At 48.0% G+C, this 9,600-nt stretch overlaps 1 long non-coding RNA gene across 1 annotated transcript in view; it reads left to right on the top strand.

Moving 5' to 3' along the window:
- The window catches only part of LOC107183213, a 45,503-nt gene that overhangs the window by 11,828 nt on the left and 24,075 nt on the right, over positions 1-9,600 (top strand). The window contains exon 2 of the long non-coding RNA XR_001514004.1: positions 4,843-4,897. This is a non-coding gene — a long non-coding RNA (uncharacterized LOC107183213). The remainder of the gene's footprint in view (positions 1-4,842; positions 4,898-9,600) is intronic.

Below are 9,600 nucleotides of genomic sequence, written 5' to 3'. Positions count from 1 at the left end.
AATGCAGAGTTAATTGTTAAACCTAATGGCTGGTAAGTGTTTCACCCTGCTGGGCTGAGTGCTAGCTTTGCTCCCCTGGGGAGGGGTGGAGCCACCCAGGTTTTTCTGGCCGGTACCTGCCACCTTTTCCCTACGCTGGAATCTGCCTCCAGAACCTGCTTCTCCCCTCCTAGTAGCGGGAGGACTGCCTCTTGGAGCCTTTCCCTGGACTCCAGCTGAGGTGACCCTGGGAGGTGAGTACTGGCTCTGGCCTTAGTCCAAAAGGCTCTGGGTGAGTGTTCTTGGAGGAGGTGCGGGGAATAGCATGGCGCCTAACCCCCGGGACCCACCCAGGGGGCAGACTGCCAGTGGACCTTGCTGGCTCTGCCTCCAGCCTGGTAGGGGTGAAGTTTGGGGGATGGCGTCGCAGTGGCCTAAGCCCTGTACACAGGACCCCCATCCAGTGCAGGCCACACCACGCCTTCCTCCTGCTCGCCTTCTATTTTCCCCTCTTGATCGGGTATTTGGTGCTAGGTTATTCTCTGCCACTAGCCTGGGGGAGATGGGGTGGCTGAGAACAGCGGCAAAGGCTTATTTCTTCTTTGCGAAGGCTGAGCCCCAGGTGGGGCTCCTGTCAAGCGTTTGGGACAGAATTCAGGCTTCCAAGTCAGACAGGCCTGGGGTCAAAGCTGGGTGACCCTGGGCAGGTGGCCCACCTCTGAGTCAAAGTGACAACCTCTGAACAATGGTACTCTGATCCCTTTGTTACCATCACTGTGAACATAACAGGTCCCAGATATAGATATTAATATTAGGCGAGTATTTGGGCTGTAGATAGATATTAATGTTAGGCTCAGTGGAGGTTTGTTGAATGAGTAAGTGACCATTCTATTCAGATTCAGCTTTACCTTCCCAGGCCTACCTCTGTCTTATGGACTTGGAGGCCACCACCCCACCCTCTAGGGCTCAACTGTAGAGCTATGCTGCCAGCCACAGGTGGCTATTAAGCATTGAAAGGTGGCTCGTGCCACAGAGGAACTGAAGTTTCAATTGTATTTGATTGATTAACTTAAGATTTTAAAAAAATCTCCATTCAGTTATTGAAAAAGTTCTACATATGTTTGGCAACTCAGTGTTAAGAATATACTTTTTCAATTGTAAAGGCTAAGAGAATCTAAATATCTGATGAAAATTTAGTGTCAGAATTGAGATGTGCTGGAAATTCTACCACATGTGTGGTCTCTGACTCTCATGTATGTGGGGTTCCCATACATATGTGTATATTAAATTTGGTTATTTTCTCTTGCTAAAAAAAAAAAATTGAGATGTGCTCTAAATGTAAGCGACATAACATATTTAGAAGACTCAGTATGAAAAAAGTAATATAAAATATCTCAATAATACTTTTATATTGATTTCATGTTGAAATTTATATATTGGGTTAAATAAGTATGCTATTAAAATTAATGTCAGCCCTAGCTGGTTTGGCTCAGTGGATAGAGCATTGGCCTGCGGACTGAATGGTTCTGGGTTCAGTTCCGGTCAAGGGCACATGCCTGGGTTGTGGGCTCAATCCCCAGTAGGTGGTGTGCAGGAGGCAGCCAATCAATGTTCTCTCTCATCACTGATGTTTTTCTCTCCCTCTCCCTTCTTCTCTGAAATCAATAAAAATATATTAAAAAATAAATACATAAAATAAAATAAATTTCACCCAATCCTTTGTACTTTTTAAAATGTGGCTACTGGAAAATTTTAAATTACATATGTGTCTAACACTGTATTTCTATTGGACAATGCTATTTTAGTGAGAGAGTTGTGTTGGACACATTTAAATAATAATACAATAACTATAATGACTAGTTATTAGGGGAGGCTCGGGGAGGGGGGAGACAAAGATCACATATTCCCCACTCACTGCCCCTGTAGATGTTGCCCTGGAAACCCCATAGCCCCAAGGATAAGATGAAGACTTCTTATCCTATGACTGAGTGGCCATACTACTCACTTGCTATGTGTGTGACCATGGACAAATCATTTTACTTTGCTGAACCTTAGTCTATCATCTGTAAATCTAGACAAATTGTGGGATTTACCTTGTTGATTGAGGTGATTACTTGAGATATAGTCCAAGTGCAGCACTTAGCCCAATGCCTAGCTGTGCGAGTAGTCAGGTATTAGCTGTGGTGGTGGTTGCTATTACTGTTAGTTGGGTGGGTGGGTGGGGGGGTGGATGGTTGCTTGAATTTGTCAGCTTGGATTCTCTTGTTTTATTTGTCTGAAGGGGACACAGACAAGAGGGAAAGGAGTAGAAGTTAAAAGAGCTTGAGGGATATTTGGGATGAGGATTTCTTGTCTTTGAGGTAGCTCCTTGGATCTTCCCATAGCACTATAGGTGATCAGGCAAAGATATTTTACAGATGAGGAGGCTGAGACCTGTTGAGGGGAAGTGACCTGGTTATACAGCCAGAACCTGCATGCAGACTTCCCAACCCTATTGTGGCAACATTGGAACCAACGTTAAGAGGCCACCTTTTGGGGCTGTAGGATCAGGGCCTGATCAGGAGTCAGGAACTTGTGAGGAATGGTTATTATTAGTCTCCTATAACTGGAAGGGATCTTGACACCTTTCAGTACAGCCGTCTTGTTCTTGAGTTGAAGAAACAGCGTGTGTGTGTGTGTGTGTGTGTGTGTGTGTGTGTGTGTGTTCTGCCTAGCATCACAGAGCAAGTTGATGGCCAAGCTGGGACTGTTTCTGTTTGTTTAGATTCAGCCCTCAGCTCAGCCGTGGGAGGAGGGATGGCCCTGCTTGTCAGCCCCCTCCTCTCCTGCCCAGTCCCTAGGGAGGGCTTCTGAGAAAGAGGCTTTTGTTTCGCCAACTCCTTCTGGTTTCCTCTCAAGGTATCCTCCTCCACCCCCACCCGCCCTCCAGTCTGCCCAGATTTGTGTTTGTCCCTGTTCCAGGTTTAAAGGGCCCTGAAACCTGAAATCTCCACACACATCTGCTTTCTGGGTGCACAGGGGGAGATCATGGGCTTTTTCATCAAGGAGGCCAGCGTTTATATTCCTCTTCTGTGGAATTCTCTCTGTGGCCTTGGTCAAGTCACTTGTAATTTTTTAGTCTCAACTTCCTCATCTGAAAAGCAGGAACCATACTGTACATACAACCTAGTGGTTAAGAACCTGGGCTCTAGCCCTAACCGGTTTGGCTCAATGGATAGAGCATCGGCCTGCGGACTCAAGGGTCCCAGGTTCGATTCCGGTCAAGGGCATGTACCGTGGTTGCGGGCACATCCCCAGTAGGGGGTGTGCAGGAGGCAGCTGATCCATGTTTCTCATCGATGTTTCTGACTATCCCTTTCCCTTCCTCTCTGTAAAAAACCAATCAACTATATATATATATATAAAAAGAACCTGGGCTTTAGGTCTCACCCCATACCTATTTGCTGTACCTGTCTTTAGTGCATCACTTCACCTTTCTGGGTCTGCGTTCACAGCTACCTCCTGGATTGTGGATAAGGTGCTGTGCTGAGCTCTCCACAGCATCATCTCATTTAATCCTCTCATTAACCCTGGAAGCCAACTCTATTACTCCTATTTTCCAAAAGAAGGAAGCTAACTCTCAGAGACTTGAAGTGACTTGCTCCAGGCCACATAGCTAGAGAGTATTGGGGCCAGGATTCAAACCAGGTCTGTGGGACTACAGAGTCCAACCTTATAACCACTGTGCCGCACTGCCTCCCAGGATTAGCCTGGGTGCTAGGAAACAGTGGATGGGAAAGCAGGTTGCCGGGTGACTGATGCTACAGCGGGCCTCGCAGTGTCCTGAGGCCCATGCCAGCCTCCAGAGCTGGGGCAGGAAGAAGACTCTCAGTCACACAACTTCTGCTCCTGCTGTTACAGCCTCAGCCCAAGTGACCTTCCTATTCACCTTGTAGGTTAACAGTTGTTTTGCATGGAAAATAATACAGAACTGAATAAATAATAATAAAGGAATAAACTCTGTGTTTTGTGCACTCAGAACTGTGAAACTACCTTTGCCCCACAGTTCCAGCTTGGCCATCAACTGTATGTGAAGTGGAACATCTCTTCTTAATGTGTGAGTCCAGGAGGCCTGAGGCTTCTCTCTCCAGCAACCCGCCTCACTGTGTAACAGGCTGGGCCTGTAGTTGTGGCTTAAAGATGATTGAGAAGGGGCTTAAATACTGTGTGAGCAAGTTATACCAGAACAGAATCTTAATGCTAAAAAGACCTTAAGGGACCACTGGGTCCAACCTTATTTGTTTTTATAGGTGCGAGCCTGAGGCAAGGATAGGCCAGGGTGAGAGGGCAATGGGTGTGTTCTTTCCTGGGTGCCAGAGATCTTGGGACTGACATGGAAGGAAGTGCCTGAGGAGTAGGCAGGCCTCTGCTTGCCCTCATCCCCCAGATCCAGTCCATCCCACGGTCTGTGGATACCACCACTTTTTTTTTTTAGCTCTACTCACCCATCCAGTCTGGGTCCTTGTCACATGCCCCCTGGACAGCCACAACGACCTCCTAACTCATACACCTAAAGCTACTCGTGCCCATTTCCAATCCATTCTCTACATTACAAACCACTCCCCAGTGCTCTTGGAATCAAGACTGAACTCTTTACCTTGGCCTCCCAGCCCGTGAAGCCTGGCCCCTGCTGGCCACGCCAACATCATATTTGTTACTTTCCCTTTTGCTCTCTGCGCATAGTCACAGGGACCTTTCTGCTTAACAGGTTCAGCAACTTCCCCCAGGTTCCTCAGAGAGTCAAATGCCAGCCTCTCAATTTCCAGCTCCATGCTGGGTCCATGGTCTCAGTTCAGAGGAGCTAACACCGTTTCCTCCTTCTAGGTGCCTGACTGACGTCCTTCGCCCAGGGAGGTGGTGTGAACAGAGGAGAGGACTGGTGAGTGTTACCCTGGCACAGCCGGTCTCTTCTTCTTCCGCTCTGGTTGGTCTTCCAGGGCCTCAGGCTCTCTGTGTTGATATATTTTACTGCTGTGGAGGCATGAGGATTCGTATAGGCCACATTATTTCTGGTGGGCTTGAAAAAGGGGGGCAGTGCTGCAGGTCCTCTCTGGTTTTGGCTGATTTGTGGTGGGGGCTAATATGCTTATTCATTAAGCCACTCCGTGGTAGACAGCGTGCTTTGCCTATATGGCTTTATCCATGCCACCATGGCTGGGGGTGTGGCCTTGGACCTGGGAGCTGTGTTAGCTGACCCTGGAGCCCTTGTTTTCCTTTGCTTAACTACTTTTAGGTTGTAGAGTGGATTCAGGAGAGGGTATTTTCATTCTGGTTTTGCCACTGATGACTAAGTGACCTTAGGCAGCTACCTTTCCTTCTGTTGGCCTCAGGGAGATATATATATATTTCACACACACACACACACACACACATTTTGTGTATGTGTAGGAGGGGTTGGGGAAGGGGTTGGGGAAGGTGAGATCAGAGTAAATGAGTTGTTTTCAAACTTTCCAGCAGGGAAATTTCCTTTTCAAATGAACTTGAAAGACTTGCAATGTACAAATCAGTTAAAGGGGTTTCAGTAGTGGATGAAGTTAGGGGAGGGCTGGGGACTCCAACTAGCTAATTCCTCAGCCCCCAGCAGCCCCTAGACATGGAACGATCCTTGCCTATGTGCTGGACAGTTTGCAAACCACTGGCCCATGACATGTCAAAGCTTCTGACTCCATGGTTCAGAGATTCTGGCAGGTGAGGGAGTGGAAAGGGAGTCCAATCAATGAAGTTACCCTGATTGGGAAATTGCGAAGTAATATGCAAATGTCATTGTGGAGTTATTTGTAAGGCACAACTGCCAGGGCTGTGATGTTGTCATGCTGGAATCCTCTGGCTTTTATTTTTGATTAGATGTGAGGCATCTCTGTATGCCTAGGGGATCTCCCCCCCACCCCGTGTGTGTGTGTGTGTGTGTGTGTGTGGTCTAAGGAGCAGGGCTAGGAGGGATGGGTGGGGCTGAGCCAGGTCAGGGCAGGTAGAATAAATGCCAAACAGAGCTAGAAGCGTATTACTCCTGGGGTGGTGGGGGTAGGGGATGGTGTGAGCTCCAGTTAAAAGGAGTGATTTGGCTCCTTCCTGCCAGTACATGGGCCCCACGGAGATCTCTGGGCAGGAAGCACTAGGAACAAGGAATCCTCTGTCCACAGCCACAGCACAGCCAGGACAGAGGAGGTGGATTAGGAGTTCCTAGGAGGGGGCCTGCTGGTCTCTCCCTGACATTTGAGCAAATGGGTGGGGAGAGGAGAACTAAGTGTATGTGTTCATGGACCGGGGGTGGGGGGTGGGGGTGGTGGTGATAAGGGGAAGTAGAGGTTGGTTCATACATTTATTCTACAAGTTCCTTGAGCTTCTGGAAGCCCTCCAAGAAGCCAGGCAGCTCTGTAGGGGTCAGAGCCGAGAAAGATGAGACTCTAGGTATTAATCACCATCAGTTTACTGGAGGAGACAGGAAATGTGAGAAACGATAGATTTGCATAGGCCTCTGACCTGCAAGTCCAGAGGCCCACATTCCAGTCCTTGCTCTGACACTGACTAGCTCTGTGGTTTGGCCTCATCACTTCCACTTTCTGGGTCTCAGTTTCCTCTTCTGTAGAATGGGGATGAACACATCAGCCTTGGCTACTTCTTTTAAAATATATATATTTTTTATTGAGTTCAGAGAGGAAGGGAGAGAGAGGGGGAGAGAGATAGAAACATCAATAATGAGAGAGAATCATTGATAGGCTGCCTCCTGCACGCCCCCTACTGGAGATAGAGCCTGCAACCCAGGCATGTGCCCTTGATCAGAATTGAACCCAGGACCCTTCAGTGCGCAGGCCAATGCTCTATCCACTGAGCCAGATTGGCTAGGGCAGCCTTGGCTACTTCTTAATGCTCTTCTGAGCATCCATCAGAATAGGTATTTCAAATGTGTAGGGGCAGCAGAATCCCTATAGGAAACATTTATAACAGAATTGCTAAGGTTGAATTGGCAGCAGTTTACTCAGAATATCACTGCTCTCCTTACTGGACCAAAGACAGTCCCAGAAGCTGTCCCAATAGCCATCAGCATTGGCCAATGGCAAGAAGCTTAGACACCGGCTTCCGTCTTCTAGCTTTGCTCTGCCACTCATTAGCTGTGTGACCTTGGAAAAGTCACTTACCTTCTCTGAGCCTCAATTAACCCACTGCAAGATGGGGATAATGATACCCTCCCTGCCTTACCTCTCAGAATTGTGGGTAAAATCTAATGCTATAAAGAATAGAAAAGTCCTTTGTAGGAAAAGTGCAAGGGATTTAGATTCTAGTCCAGGTGTTAGCCAGGTGATAAGGCCTATGGTGAAAATCGTAATGTAAATATCTGATATGCAGGATGTATTTTCATTGTTACAAATTGAACATAAAGCGTAGTGATTAATCACAAAAACAATATATAATTATATATGTGTTTTCCAACGGTCTTAGGCGACCCCTGTGAAAGGGTCATTCGACCCCCAAAGGGGTCGCGACCCACAGGTTGAGAACCACTGTCCTAAGGAAAGAATTCCCGTACCCTTCTCCACCTCTTTACTCGCTATTACAATGCTGGAATCTCTCCAATCCAGCTCCAACCTACTGCTCTTGCTAATCTTAGCTGATGAACAGGCTGGCCTTTTTCTTCCAACAAAGTGGATGTGATGAGCCATTTTTGGGGGAGAATCCCTTTGTGGGACATTGGAGGCATATGCTTCAGCCTGCTACCTGGGGAGGAGATGGGGAAACTGAGGCCACGGTCAATACAATTGTTGCATTCAGGGCAGCTAGAGAGGCAAGGCTGGGAAAAGGCTGGGGCTTGGCCTGTGCTGATATGGTGAGCCTCTTCCCCAGAAAAATCTACGACTTTGTTTCACTAAGTGGAACACAGTGTCCACTGATTGTTTACATTTTGCTCAACTTCTGCCCCGGAGAAATCCTTCCTAGGGGCACCGTGGGCTTTCCCAGAAGAGTGGCATCTGGGCCAAACCAGGGAGGAGCGCTGAGTTCCTCAGGGGCAATGGGGGCTCCAGCTCAGCACTAGCTAATAACAACTGGAACTCTGACATTTGATAGTGGTGATGGTTGCACAACTCTGAATAGTGTTGGCATGTTCTTTGCCTCCAGATGTCCCTGGGGTTGGAGGCAGCAGGGAGCAAAGGCGCCCAGTCGGGCCTCCTGGGCCTTATGTGGGCCGTGGAAGCGGTATTGGCTTCTAGAGCTCATTGCTGACCACGGTTAGTTTCCCCACTTGGTACCTGGGGAAACGAAGTCTCCGACTAGGAAAGAAATTGGCGTCAGTTGCCAGCCCTAGATGCACAGGGAAGCTAGCAGTGGAGTGGGGGCAGCATTATAAAACTAGAATGGCAAACATGGCCTTCTTCTTATGTGTGTCTCACATAAGTCTCAGGAAAGGTCTGAATGAATGGCCAGGTCCCTTTCCCTCTCTGGGCCTCAGTGCCCCCTCTGGACCCACTCTCTATAGTCCTTTATATTCCTGGTGTTCTCTTATCAATGAGTTAAGACACATGATTGCCAAGTTTTGCTACAGGTTCAGTTGTCTCATTTGTTAAACAGGGACAACAAAATCAGCCCGTCCCACCTTCCCGGAGGGTGACTGTTACAAGGGTCAGTAAGTGACCACAAGACTTCAGGGCCATGTCGGGCTCTAGCGAATGGGGAGTCGCTTTAACAAGGCAACGTGCTCCCGCCTTGACGGTGGAATGAAGTTGAAAAGATCTTGAGCTGCGGACTCAGACAGATTTGGGTGTAGACCCTTGCTCTACCTACTGTGTGAATTGGAGTGAGATACTTCATTTCTCTGTGCCTCAGTTTCACCATCTGTAAAACGGAGACAATAATAGTTGTTACTTCAGAGGTTATGGAGCCCAAGTGAGAATGCAGAAAACATGCATCGCACTGTGCCTAGCACACAGCCGAGTGCTAGTAGCTGGTAGGTGTTACTGTGTTGTTGATAACCGTAATGATGGCGATAGTTGACATTTAGAGATTGGGATTCTTTGGGGGCCAGTGATGGCAATGTTATTGTTATTAATCGTCTCCTATACGCATCACTGATGTGACCTTCAGAGCACTCCTTTGAGGAGGCAGGAAGTTGCCACCATCTCCATTTTACAAATGTGGTTGTGAGTCTTAAGAGAGGAGAAGTGGCTTGTCCACGATTTTAGCTCACGTCTTTATGCTTTGGGAGCACACTTACTGGCCAAAGATGCTGCGTGGATCAGCCCCTGGGTCAGACAGCTCTGACAGGGAAGTGGCGGATGATTGTGACTCACCCTGACTTTTACTCTCTACGTTTTGGAAAGTGAGCGAGCGAATGACAAAATACATGGCAATCTCCGGCCCTAACTGGTTTGGCTCAGTGGATAGAGCATTGGCTTGCGGACTGAAGGGTCCCAGGTTCGATTCTGGCCAAGGGCATGTATCTTGGTTGTGGGCTCAATCCCCAGTAGGGGTCGTGCGGGAGGCAGCTGATGGATGTTTCTCTCTCATCCTTGATGTCTCTCCCTTCCTCTCTGAAATCAATAAAAATATATATTTTTTAAAAAGAATGAGAACTGAAAACCTCCTCCTGCA

The sequence above is a fragment of the Myotis davidii genome, unplaced genomic scaffold, assembly GCF_000327345.1.
Source record: "Myotis davidii unplaced genomic scaffold, ASM32734v1 scaffold38, whole genome shotgun sequence".
Classification (NCBI taxonomy): Eukaryota; Metazoa; Chordata; class Mammalia; order Chiroptera; family Vespertilionidae; genus Myotis; species Myotis davidii.
This window is presented reverse-complemented; position numbering and strand designations above follow the sequence as displayed.